Source organism: Psammomys obesus, unplaced genomic scaffold (genome assembly GCF_907164565.1).
Source record: "Psammomys obesus unplaced genomic scaffold, mPsaObe1.curated_primary_1811, whole genome shotgun sequence".
NCBI classification, from domain to species: Eukaryota; Metazoa; Chordata; class Mammalia; order Rodentia; family Muridae; genus Psammomys; species Psammomys obesus.
Genome location: NW_026592710.1, coordinates 7,544,947 through 7,557,293, shown reverse-complemented (window position 1 = coordinate 7,557,293; position 12,347 = coordinate 7,544,947).

Genomic DNA, 12,347 nt, shown 5'->3' with positions numbered 1-12,347 from the left:
TGTGTGTGTGTGTGTGTGTGTGTGTGTGTGTGTGTGTGTGTGTGTGTTGGGGATGTGGGTTGGCAGTAGACTTAGGACAAAATCCCAATTAGCCCTAGGACATCACCTCAACACCTGTTTCACAGACAGCTGCTTGTTCTCAGTGTTCATTTGTTTGTTTGTTTTAATATGGTTTAGATAGGAAGGCCTCAGCAAACAAATTGTGAGACACATTATTCACAATTCAGCACTCAAGCCCCAAGGTCAGAAGACTTGAGCTTAAATCTCAGTTCTTCCAGTTACTTGCTGTATGACTTCGGGCAAATCACTAAACCATTCTGTGCATCAGTTTTTCCCATCTGTAGAGTGGGCTGAGACTGTGTAGAGGAAGCAAGAGGTGTGGGAGATAGAAGAAAGATCAGTAAATATTGGCTAGCATTGTATTTAATTTCCTTAACAGCCCTAGAAGGTTTACAGAAGATGTAACAGAACCAAACATGGGAGCTATAACTAGAGTACTTGGGAAATGGAGGTAGAAAGATCAGAGGTACAAGGCCAGCCAAGGCTACATAGCAAGTGTCAGGCCAGCTTTGGCTACATCCGACCTTGTCTCAAAAAATAAACTACCGTCCTCACCACCATCAAAACCAAAAGAGTTAGTGACGAGATCCAGTCACTAGCCCAAGGCCAGGCAGCTAATCAACAGCAGAAGTTCGAATCCACGTCTGACTGGTTCCCAGGCTCACGCCTTTCACCCAGCAGCCACACACTAAGAAGTCCAAGCAGGATGGAGCCCGTGGGCTCCTCTAAGACTGAGCCAGCCCCTCGCTTTCAGTGACTCAGAGAGGCCCTCCTTCATGCTGTCCGCCTGCTCTCCCCATCACTCTGTCTTAGCTGGCAGCTTGCCCTTTCCTTCCCACCCTGTCAGTCACTTCAACTACACTCCTTCCTACTTAACTGCAGCAGCTCCCTAGGGTCCTCCCACCTGCCAAGCTGCTTACCTTGCAGGTCCCACAGGGTCTGCGGAACCCTGAGCCCAAGCCTCATTTTCCATCCGGACCTGGCATGGGGGACAGGGAGAGGCAGGACAGCTCCCTTCCCCCTGTCCCCTGATGGTCAGAGGGTTCATGTTCCAGGAGCTCCATGTCCCTCCCCACACCCACTGTCTGGCTCTCCAGGCCCCTCTCCTCTCCGTGACCTCCTTCTAGCTCTATAACCTGTCACTAACTTGTCTTTCGAAGCTCTTGCCAGGCCCCGGTCACACACACCGGTTAGGCTCCGGGGTGTGCCGCCCAAGCTCACATTCCTTCCCCTACCTGAAATGCCCTTCTCCTCCCTTGCTGCCAGCAGATTCATCCATCCCTGGACCAGCTCATCCTGCCATGGGAGAAACCACCCCCATCCTCCCCACACCTTTTCTCTCCAGAGTGCCACTCCGCCCCCTCCTGGAGCCAAGAACAAATTCACACATCTATTTCTGCACTTATCCCAGCCTGGCTTGTGTTCCACATGGAGGCTGTTGTCTAAGTGTGAGGACACCTAAATTTCTGCAGGGGGCCACTTCCTAGGCGAGGGCTCCAACAAGGTCAAGGGGAGACCTTGGGCAGCAAATCCTGAAGCTGTGGAACCATCTGGCTCCCACGGTTAGGTTAGACCCCGACACTGTTCTCCTCATTTCCGGGATGAGATGATGGGCATCCCTTGAAGGCCTGACTGTCCTGTGATTACACAGCCTTTGTGAAATATTGCCAGCCTGGCCTTCTACTGCCTCGTCCTACAAGACTCCAAAACCTGGGTGCAGCCCTGGGGCACATCAGTTTCCATCCCTCACCGGCCAGTCAATGACACGGCGGTGCTGTGTCAAGAGTCACTCGGGACATTGAACAAGAAGTTTCTGTTTGGCTCACAGCCCTAAGACTGGCCGGAAGCTCTGTCTGCTCTGGGCCATGAGTCAGGTCACCTCTGCTCTGGAGATCCTGAAAGGGTCCAAGGTTACTCTGACTATGTCCCTCGTCTTGCTGAGCTAGGAGAACTAGCAGGCCAGTTGTGCCTATAAATATGTTGCAGTCTAGGGCTGGAGAGATAGGAGAGAGCTCAGGTTAAAAGCACCGGTACTGTTGCTGGAGACAATTCAGAGCTGAGTTCCTGGTGCTGATACTTAGCAGCTCACAGCCACTTGTAACTCCAGCTCTGCCCAGATGTGGCCTTGGCAAGGGTGTGAATGCAAAATGCCACTTCAGGAGATCCAAGAGCCGAGACCAGAAATGTAATTGTTTATGTTGTGTCTATACCTCTCTTCCCACTTACAGACAAACCGAGAGCTAGATGTTCCTTCAAAAGCCACTAGACAGGTTCCCCAATTCTCCCCTTACAGCCACCGCCTAGGGAGTTCTTGGTCACTGTCACATTCCCCACTGGAGCTGAGCCAGGCTGGATGTAAATCAGCAGGGAAGATGGATGGAGAGAGAATGTCCCAACCTCAGTAGTGCGACATTGAGATGGGGCCACAGGAGCTTGGTTTGCTCGGTTCTGAACAGGCAGAGAGCTGGAACATTGTGCCAACACCACACTGTCTTCTGGCACCATCTGCTGTCCGAATTCTGGGAGTTTTGAGGACCTTCCCAAGCTTTGAGTTGAGCTGACAAGGTGACTCAGTGGACAAAGGCACTTGTTGCCAAGTTCAGTGATCTGAGTTTGATTTCTGGGACCCAGATGTCAAAAGAAAGAACTGGCCTTTCACAACTTGTCCTCTGACCTACTCATGTGCAACGTGCATGCACAAGCATGTGTGAACACACACACACACACACACACACACACACACACACACACACACAGAGGCAATAAATCTGAAGGTTAAAAACAAAACAAAAAATCTGAAGTTTCATAGTATCATTGTTCAGCATGGCCTGAGAAACTGGGGGTTTTATTTTTACCTTTCTATATCTGTTCACCCTCTGTTTAAAAAATATTTATTTTTATTTTTAATTATGTGTTTGTGTCAGTTTCTGTGTGGGTTTGTGTACACGAGTCCAGGTGCCCAGGGAAACCAGACAAGTTGAATCTCCTGGAAAATGAGTCACAAGCAGTTCTGATGCCCCTGATGTGGATTCTGGAAATTGAACCCAGGGGACATCTGGAAGAACAGCGAGTGCTCCTAACCATTGAGCCATCTCACCAGCCCCGTGTCCACCCACTTTTGATAGCAGGCGACTACCACCCATTTCCCTCAATTTCTAAGTCACCGTTTCCTGCCTAGCCATTTGATTTGGGTGGAGACGCACATTTGGGAGTCAGGATAAGCCAATCAGGGTAGTCCATTCTCCCCTTGACCACTGTGTATGGTTCACGGCCACAACGGCCTGGTGGCAAACTCAGTTTAGTAATCAGTCTTAATGCGTTTGTCCCTTTGCTTGGCAAGAGACCCTCACTGGGCCAAGGAGATGTGGACTTTTCCTGGCCTTAGTATTGGATCTAAGAATAAGGACACCATGAACTGAGGGGCAGAGAGAGATGTGGTTTGAGGTGCTGAGTGAAGCTATGCTTGGCGTCTTGGCTACACTTTTGAGCTTTTCTCTGGCCAGGCAAAGCAGGGGTTTTGCCACTTACAACCGAAAAAGTCTGACTAACTAAACTTGAAATCCCATTTCTTGTGCTACCTTTCCCTGGGGAGACACGAACAAATGTCAGTTCACTCCAGAGAGGGCACCAATGACAGACACCTGAGAAATGATTCCACTGGAGCCTGGCCTGGTGACCAGCGAGCTTTTGGGGTCTGTTTACGGGATCTTGGGTGAAGGGTTGCTTATAAAACTGGGTGACTCCACATCAGCCACAATGTCTCACCCCGGCGTGGATGACAGTTTCCCCACATCTGCATAGATAAAAGGCCTCCATTTGTTGAGGGTCTCCTGCAGGGAGTCCCAGCTTCCCTGAATAAGGCGATAGCGTCTGCTGTGCCTGGAGGACAGAAGTCCACAATGGTATCATCACAGAATTTTGAACACCCAGAGCCAAGCAAGAATGCTTAGAATCATAAGTTTCTTGTGTCCCAGAGATGAAGCCTATAGTGGCTAAACCTGTCCGGGGTGGGGAACCAGGGAAGAGCTTTGTCTGTGCGTGTGGAGAGCCAACCTGTCCCTACCGCTGTTGTTGCTGGGGAGGATTACCAGCCCTTTGCACACGGTCAGTGCTCAGTAAGTGCATGGCTCAACTGGCATGCCCTCAAGCAGGAAGAATCCTAAGCAGAGCAATAGTGGGATTTGAGGGAAGCACCAGGTGAAAGCGTGATGTCAGTTTCCAGCCTGCAGCCTGGCTTTACATGCAAAGACCCTAAAGACCAGAATAGAGATGAAGGCAGTGAGCAATGGCAGGTGTGCTAGGTTCCTGCCTGCAAAGGCAGCTGAGGCCACTGGGGACTGTGCTTGGATGGTGTGGTCCCTGTGTTTCCTGCTCAGGGCTCACAGTGTGGTGTGTGTGGTGTGGGGGGTGTGTGTGTGTGTGCGCGCGCGCGCCAGGGATTCTGGGAGTTCCATCTGGGGAGGGCTTGCAAATACTGACATTGACACGGAACGCTCTACATGCAGTTTCTTAAAATACACCAGCCTGGCGGTTTACACAGAAGTCTCTTTCCCTCCCCTGGACCTTGCTTCCCAAAGTGCAGCCCATGGGGGAGGAGCACCAGCAACTTACAGGCATTCATTAAAACGCGGGGGATGGGGAGACGGCTCAGTTGGCAAAGCGTTTGCCACTTACGCATGGGGATGTGAGTTCCATCCCCGGTACCTATGTAAAAATTGTGGTGGAACTCACTTGAAATTTAAGTGCAGGGAAGCAGAGACAGGAGGATTCCTGAGTCTTACGGCAGTCAACCTAGCCTAGCTGATGAACCCCAGGCCCAGTAAGAGACCCTGTCTCAAAAATCAAGGTGGACAGCTCCTGGGAACACATCCAAAGTTGCCCTCTGGCCTCCCTGTGCCACCGAGCTGATTAGCAGGTTAGCAAGGCAGTGACTGCAGACAACCGGCCTGAGGGTGTGGCAGTCAGACCCCGATTGTAGCTGCGATTTGTCAGGCTGAGCTCAAGGACAGGAAGAGGCTGCCTCCCCGCTCCCCTTCACACTTCCACCTGCTGCACCCAGTTCAGCTGGGAAAGAGGATGGGAGGACTCCATTCCAGCCACATTTACTGTGCCCCTACTATGTGTTCGACCACCAGATGCCACGGGGCCTTAAAGAGACACAGACCCTGCTCCCACAGGAATGAAGAAGAAAGACATATCTGTCTTGAACCCGAGGGCACATCCAGTCCCATGTAAGGCAACCACACACTTAGCACCTTCCATGCAATCTCTGAGTGACAGGAGCATATTCAGAGCACCTACTATGTGAAAGGCCCGCAGAGAATGAGGAGAGGGCACCAGCTGTGCAGGCCCCGAGAGCAGAGAGTGAGGATGTGTGCCCTGAGGCCTGGGTGAGACCGTCACATCATGAAAACCCTCCACAGGCCTTTCAGAAGCATGACTGTATGGTGTGGCCTCCCTCCACTCCAGGGACCCAACTCCTCCTCTGTCAAGGCCCAGTTCCTAGAGCCACACTGTCGCCGTGCGGAGCCTGGATTCTGCCTTGGCTTGCCTTCTGCTTTCCCAGGGCAGAACGTCCAGATAGCTCTGAGGCGCCTGTGACTACACCTCTCACTGCAGAGCCAGCGCTGCCCAGCAGGAGCCTTCTCTTCCCTCACACTGTAAAGCAGGGAGGTCCGCCATTCATTTTATAGTTCAGGCAGCTAAGGCTCCAAGAAGCCTGCGGGCCGCCTGACGTCCTCCCCTCGAGGGGTCTGCAGCAGGTAAGGCACGGTGCAAAGGTCAGTTCCGAAGGGCACTGCCCCGACACGCACAGACAGGGAGTTCAGAGAGCTACAGTGCGACCCCAAGCTCAGCTGTCCCAAGGGACACTGGCTGAGTGAGCTAGATTAGCTGTAGGCCCCTGGTCATGACCGTCCCCAAAGACTACCTGATGGCCATTCTGCCAACCAGAGCTGAGCTTTGTTCCCAAAGGAGCTCTATTCTCCCCCCCCCCCCAGGTGTCTACTCAGGAGCCCAGCAGGCCTGGGGGTGTTGCATTGCCAAGCGGTGACACATGAAGGCATTTCTGAGGGAGAGACTGGCAGTCTTGGGGGCTGGGCTTCCCCTCTCTCTGGGAGCCTGCAGGATGCATTTATCCACCAGGTTCTCCCTCCCACAAACAACCACCGAACAGCTTGCCCGGAAAGGAAAATTCCTGGATTATGGAGCCATGATTCTAAATGGCTTTTTATCTGTGTTTTCTTTCACTTCTTAGACAAAATTGTTAAAATTTAAGCAAGTGAGTAAAATGCAGAGGAACTAAAAGCTGTGCACATCGCTGCAGGAGGGCTGCGTCGGACACCTTGGGAGGAGGAGGTGGGAGCCACCATGGCTGCCGCTGCCTCTCTGTTTGCCTGGCATGGCCTCCCCATCGTACACACAGGGAGACTAGAGCCCAGAGAGCTCAAGTTACTGGAACAAGGCTGCACAGCCAGCATGTAGCCTTGTCACATCTGAAGCCAGGTGTTCCGTCTCCAAGGTCATGTCCCCTGCTCACGGCCATGGCACGTCGGGTCACTCCTCCTTGTGAGCCTTTCAGAGAAGCTGCCCCAGTATGATGCAGACACAAATGATGTCCTCATCACATGACCGGTGGGCCACAGAACCAGAGTTAGGGCCCCAGGCTCTGGCAGAATCCCACAGGGAGAGGCAGAGGACTTGTCTTCACCCACCACACTTCTGGGTCCCTAGCATGGATACTTTAGCAGCTCCTTGGACCCTGGGTACCAGCTCCCAGAGGCTAGGAAGGAGCTATATCTGTTGCTCAACTATATGGCCCTTTAAGGGATTCACACTGCCTGATTCAAGTCTCTGCCCCTCCAGATTGCCAATCATCAGACCCATATTCCAAACTCAGGTCCACATCTGTAAAAGAAGATAAACACCAGCACCTGCCTTATAGGATTCTTGGAGATGTATGAACAGTGTCTGGCAGCAGGCCACAGAAAGTGCTCAGTAAATGCCGGTCCTCTCTTCAGCCAGCCATGCCCTCAATAAGCACTGGTGATCAGCAGGCCAGATCGGCAAAGGGTGCTTAGCTAGCTTAGACGAGAGTCAGTGAAGACCATGGGGATGAGACGATTAAGCTTAACCCTGACAGCCATGTAGGACAGGTGAGCAGGGAGCCATAGACTAGGCACCTGGGGGAAGGAACAGCATTCAGTAGCCCAGAGGGAAGGGAAAACTGCCCCCTTAGGGCCCTGCGAGTACCCACGGTGACCAGACATGAGCAGAGACTGTAGGTCCAGCTGTCAGGAGTCTTGGGAACTGTTGGAGGTTAAGATTGGCACTCCAAGTCCCTACAGAGGAGTTGGCAGGGCCTCAATCCCCGTGTTGGGAGACAGAGACGGCAGGATCCCTGGGGCTTACTGGGCAGCCGATCTAACAAATGAGCTCTGGGTTCACTGAGAGACCCTGTGTACACTGAGGTGTGCACTGATTAAGGAAGACCTCTCCCACTCACCCCCCCACACACAGATGAGGCCTCATATGTGCCCCCACCAGAGAAAGAGAGAGAGAGAGCCTAGCCCCTAGGGCCAATCAATAGGACATTGTTTGGAACAGCATTGTCATAGATGTAATGGGTGAAAAGGAGTAGGGTGGCCCTTAGCCTAATGTGATCAGTGTCCTTAGAGGAGGAGAGAGAGCCAGACTTGATCAAGACAAAGACATCAGGATAAAGCCACTCAAGGACCAAGGACCAGGAAGAACCAGGCGTGATCTACCCCCCAACAGAAGTTAGAAGGGCCAGGAAAGGGCTCCCTTCAGACTGCAAGGCCCTGTGACTGCTGGGACTTCGACTTCCAGCCTCGAGGAGAGAGAAGCGACTTCCTGTGTTTGAACCACTGCCCTGCTCCTGCCCAGGGCTGAGCTGCTGCCAGTGTTCATTGGAGTGTGACCCGGAAGGCTCTGGCAGTACTTGCTTCTCTGAGGCTCCTAGCAGTCAGTGGCACTTCATAGACCTGTCACCAGGTCACCTGCCTGGGCTGCCCGATCAGGTACATCTACCTGTGTACCATTTCCTGAAGGAGGCGAGATTCCTGGGTCCTCCTCAGGGCCACAGCTTTAGCGGTGGCCCGGGTTCATTGCTGAGAATTACAGCTGGCCTTGGGCTGGTGACAAGGCCGGCCAGGCTGGCATGAATCATGTTTATTGAAAACAGGAAACAAAGGAAGGAAGAGAAGAAAGCCCAGGAAGGGGAGGCAGCAGGCAGAGGTGCAGCGAGCAGTAAAGGTGGGGGTTGGGAACAGCCCAAGAAAAGACTCATTCATTTCCTGATGTTTGCTCTAGGACACCGCAGACCAGCACGCTGGCGAGGTTTATCTGCTTGCTTCAGCTGTGGAGCTCACTGTGAGCTAGCAATTGGGTGCTTCAGAGACTTGCCAGCCCGGGAGAGGCCCCCCGAGCAGCTTCCGGCCCTTCTTTCGGGCAGCAGAGGCCTGGCTTTCAATGCTGTCCAAGGGTGAAATTGCATTACATTCTGCCTGGTAATGAGGTGTTGCAGGTCTTGGCCCCCGGCCAGGAGAAGCAGCTCTGGCCACCAGCCCTGGCCCAGCCACCCTCCAGCCAGGACTGGACTGGCCAGCAGAGCCAGGGAGGAAGGCAGGTGCAAGTACTTGGAGTAAGGACAGGGGAATACAGGGGCAGGGGTCAACACCAGGCGATGAAGGAAGGGGACCTTCCCACCCAGGACCTTGTACTCAGCACTTGGTATTCAGTACCTCATGTGCAGCACCCTGCCCCCAGCACTTCAGAGCTAGTACCGGAACCTTGCTCAGTCTTGCTGCTTCACACAGCAGGTCTCTGGCTCCCTGGGGCTGCCGCAGTAAATCAGCAGAGACAGGAGATGCTCTGCTACCTTCTGTGGCTGCCAGCCCCAAGTCCAGGTGTTGACAGGGTCGCACTTTTTTGAGGCTCTGGGGCTGATCTCTTCCACACACCTCCTCTGCCTCGGCTGGTGACAATCCTTAAGTGTCCCTGGGCTGACGTCTGTGTCACTCCAACCTGTCTCCACCTCCACACAGTGTTCTCGCCGACCTGAATTTCCCTCCTATGACGGCAATGAATTAAGACCAAACTGATGGTGACATTACTGTAACTTGATTACATCTACAGAGACCCCCATTTCCACGTCCAGTCCCATTCCTGGCATTAGGGATTTAGGATACTTCAAATTCAACCCATAACAAACGGAGACTGACAGGCTACTGTTGTTCACCATGCATTCTGCGAGGACCTATCTGTGACCTCACTGATCACATTGCCACATCAGAGAGAAGAGGCAGGTACTGTTACATGCCCATTTTACTGATGAGAGAGTTGAGGCTCTGAGACTGTCTTAGTTAGCATTTTATTGCTGTGAAGAGACACCATGACCATGGAAACTCCAATAAAGGGAAACATTTAATTGGGGCTACCTTACAGTTTCAGAGGTTTAGTCCATTGTCATCATGGCAGGAAGCATGGCGGCATGCAGGCAGACAGGGTTCTGGAGAAGGAGCTGAGAGTCCTACATCCAGATCTGCAGGCAGAAGGAAAAGAATGCCAGATTGGGCATGGCTTAAGCATCTGAAACCCTAGTGACACACTTCCTCCAGCAAGGCCACACCTACTAAGAGTACCACTCCCTATGGGGGCCATTTTCTTTCAGACCACCACAGAGAGTACACACACACACACACAGAGAGAGAGAGAGAGAGAGAGAGAGAGAGAGAGCTAGGGCTAGGGGATGAGGGTCAGTGGTAGGTCTCTCACCTACCAGGCACAGGGCCCTGGCTTCCACCCACAGTTATACAAACAAAGCAGCCACCTGTAGCTAATGTGTGATGATTTACCCACAGATTCACGAAGCTGTAACATAGTCGTGGTAGATGGAACAACACAGCAAGATGTGGGATGTGGAGCAGGGAGAGCATTTGGGGAAAGAGTGGGGACCAAAAAGCTTCCCGGAGAAGATGATACAGTCAAAGAAGGGAGGGCAAGTTCAGGATCGGTGGCTCGAGTTAGGTATGGCAGAGTGGCCTTGCCGGAGGAAATATGTCACTGGGGGAGGCTGTGAAGTTTCAAGTCCACCCCCCCCACTCCCAGTGTGCTCTCTCTGCTTTATGCTTGCTGCTGATGTGGGCTCAGCCTCCCACTCCAGCCACCAGGCCTACCCGCTCTGCCGTCACAGACTCTGACCCTCTGGAACTCTGACCTTCCTTCTATAAGTTGGCCTGGTCCTGGTGTCTTATACAGCAGCAGGTAAGTAACTAAGGCACAGGTCCTCGTTGCTGCTGTTTTAGTTGTACAGACAAAACAGACACCTGTAGCTAATGTGTGACGAGTTTACACACAGATGGAAGATGTAGCACAGTCATGGTGGATGGAATGTCATCAGTCACTGCTACACAGGTCCTCATCGCTGCTGTTTCTCAGATCTGGTGCCCGGCAATCTTGGCCATTCTTGCAAAAGACACTAGATGGACACTTCACAGGGATAGGACTAGACCCTGACACTTCTCTGCTCTGCATCTTTGGGCTCCATCTTCGTCTCTCTGGGCCACGTACTGCGACAACTACCGAAGAAGATCGAATAAGGTGGCCGCAGCGAAGGTAGTTTGAAGACTGAGAGCTCTGGGGACCTGCCATCACTCTTTCACAGCGGGTGACATCCGATGAAAAGCAGCCTCCCTCCGACCACTGCACCACTCACTCGCCTGCCATCTTTGAACACACCTCTGGGCCTTCGCAGAGGCCTCAGCCCACCCCCGGAGCACCTTTCCCCTGCACCAACCCCGTCACCCTGCAAGCTCAATGATCCCACGTGCTGGGCTGTCTTGGTGTTGTGAATTTCATCTCTAGACGTCAGTGTCTGTAACACGGGGAATGCACACAGCCTCCTCAGCAGGGCTGCTGTGAGAATTAAATCAGGTAATGTGCCCAAAGCGGTGAGCATGGTAGCTGTATCATTTATCAGGGGAGACAGAATGGTTAGTGCCTGGGTGTCTGGGAGGGCACTGGTAGCTCCCCCACCCCCGAAGACAGGGAGTGGAAGAGGGAACAGAGTGGGAGGAGAGGTGAGATATGGGAGCTAATTACAGAGGCCGAGCTGAGAGCAGCACCCAAGGCTCTTGGCTCCTGAGAGTCCCTACCTGGAAGTCTCTGCCTCCTGAGGTTCCCTGCCTCTGGAGGACACCAGTCATTTGACTTTCTCTCTGGCCATTTCAGGGACCCTGTTGAGGTTGTCCTCCTCCGTACTCGTCTTGGTCACATCCTTTTTCTATAAGGACTGTTTGGACCTTTTGTTCTTCTCCCCATATGATTCCTTCCTCTTTTCACCAACTTCTTAGACCTTTGCTCCCGTGAGGATTTTGACTCTAACCTCAGGGCCCAACACAGGTTTGACTTTTTCTCCAAGAATCCATGAATGAAATGAGGCTATAAGTGACTGTGTGGGAGACACCGGGGGTTACCAGTCCCTAGAGCCGTGGCACCAGCCCCTCCTTCCCTCCCTAGCTGCTCCTGCCTCTGCCTTCTGCGTCACGTATACCAGTCCAGCCCTGTATGGAGTAAGGAACCCTGGGATTAGGAAAGGATCCGTGACTGTTTTGCCATTGCTTGCAGTAAGAACTGTCCCAGAATGCCAGTTCCTCTGGGCACAAAATAACTTGGCACCCTGCCACCTGTACCCCACTCTTTCTGCAGCCTCAGTGAGTTTGTCTCTGGAGGGAGACACAGATGGTCACAGAGAGAGGTAGTTAAGCTCTTAGACTTGGTGCAGCTTCCCCACCATGGCCCTGCCCCAGACACAAGAGTCCTCTCCTGCTGGGCAAATCACTCCATCTTCCACCCCCCTGATATTTAAGGAAATTAAGGTCAGGTCTGTCTGCTAAATATTTGTCTAAGCAGAACAGAAAATGGTGCCAAAGAAGGCCTTCAATTTTATGAGCAAATAAATCGTGTGAAGGAGATGAGCTGGGGAGAGGGAGGCGGACAGGGCCTCAATTATTTAGAGCAAAGTGCCTCCCAGAGTCGGGAGGGGCTGTCCAATTCCCCTCCACCCTCTTTTTTCTTTTCTTTTCTTTTTTTTCCTTTCCTTTCTTTTCTTTTCTTTGGCTGCCCTGGACCTCTCTTTGTAGACCAGGCTGGCCTTGAACTCAGACACCTGCCTCCCTCTGCCTCCCATATGCTAGAATCAAAGGTGTGCACCACCACTACCCGGCCCGAATCCCTCTTTCTGAAAGCACACTCTTGCTCTTTTGCTT